We start from the raw sequence: 1,297 nt of genomic DNA, 5'->3' as shown, positions 1-1,297 counted from the left end.
TAAATAACCGCCCCCTAATTTTTTAAAATAAAAACCCAAAAAAAAAAAAAAAAAAAAAAAAAAACCTTGATTGGTTTAGATTTAAACGCCTCATGTATCAGAACTGTTTGTCTAACATAAGAAACAACCATCTCTTCAGTTCTGACTTTATAGTTCAATCAACGATGCCTTTACCACGGTGAGCCCTGTGCCAGTACTGGCAGTAGTTCGCTCATGTCTGTTGCAGTCTACAAAATTAGGCTCTCGCTTCATGTCGCTCCAACATATTTGAATGGGAGCTGTGATTGATAGAGACTGAGAACAGGGGAGATAGGGAGGAGAGGAGAGAGAGAGAGAGGGAGGAGGGGGAGGTATTTAAGCCTATCCGGAGGAAGAAGCAACTGGCCAAGAAGCCTCAGCAATTACACTTGCCAAAGCGGTTCCATTTGGCCAACAGGCTTCGCTTTCAATATTCACGGTCCTGAATGCGAACTCACGTATTTTGCAAGCGGGTTTCGAGCAGCCGTCGCTCGGCGTGTTGGGATTGGGATTCTCTTTAACTTCACAGCGGCCAGGCAGCAGTTTTTCTTCTTCTGCTTCTTCTTTTTTTTTTTTTTTTCTTTCTCCCCCTGTTGTACCGGCGTTTTCAGCGCCTCCACGCAGCGGATTTACAAAGCGACCTTGCGCGGAGCCGGAGATGAGATTCAGCACCCTGGACAGAGAGTGAGCATCCCGGGAACCCTGGACAGCGACTCGCCGTTCTCTGGAGGTAAGAGCGGAGTTCAACAGCGGCTTTTTGCCTTTCCATGTTCAGGGGAACAAGAAAGGGTGGGATAGAAATGGAGACAAAATCACTCTTTCCCATTCTAAAAGGACATGACACACATTAAGATCAATATGGCACTTGACATAATTATCAGAAAGTCCAGTTTACGTGAAGTTTGACGCTTAAGCGTTTGGTCATTTATTTAGCAGCTCTTTCACTTTCAACCATCCTTATTCTCACTCCTCTTGTCGCTTTTTTTAGGTTCCACATTCGTATATTTTTTGGTCCATTCATGAGATTATTAAAATGTGACATCAAGTGGTCACGAAACATGTTTTGAAACAAGTAAAAATAAGGTTTTATCTCTGCTTTGATAAAAGGCGAGCTTCCGTTTGCTCTCGTCAGCTTTATTTAAGGCAGCTGGCTCGAGAGGCAGCGCGTGCCCAAGCAGCATCTGCTCGTGCCTCAGGTCCGCGCGCGAGACAGAAGAGCGGAAAAAAAAAAAAAAAAATAACCCAACCCACCGTTAGCACGCGCCCCCCCCTTAAAACC

The 1,297-nt window shown here is 45.0% G+C and overlaps 1 protein-coding gene and 1 long non-coding RNA gene across 2 annotated transcripts in view; one reads left to right on the top strand and one right to left on the bottom strand.

Annotated features, from left to right (window-relative positions):
* Window positions 1-1,297, bottom strand: part of LOC106963010 (uncharacterized) — a 180,825-nt gene that overhangs the window by 127,692 nt on the left and 51,836 nt on the right. The window lies entirely within an intron of this gene.
* The window catches only part of tmem121ab (transmembrane protein 121Ab), a 63,130-nt gene continuing 62,055 nt past the window's right edge, over window positions 223-1,297 (top strand). The window contains exon 1 of the mRNA XM_015057712.1: window positions 223-748. The gene's annotated coding sequence lies outside the window, so the exon portion shown is untranslated. The remainder of the gene's footprint in view (window positions 749-1,297) is intronic.

Source organism: Poecilia latipinna, unplaced genomic scaffold (genome assembly GCF_001443285.1).
Source record: "Poecilia latipinna isolate Pla-1442-1.1 unplaced genomic scaffold, P_latipinna-1.0 Scaffold61, whole genome shotgun sequence".
NCBI lineage: Eukaryota > Metazoa > Chordata > Actinopteri > Cyprinodontiformes > Poeciliidae > Poecilia > Poecilia latipinna.
Note: the sequence above shows the minus strand (reverse complement) of the source record. Positions and strands in the feature narration are given on the sequence as shown.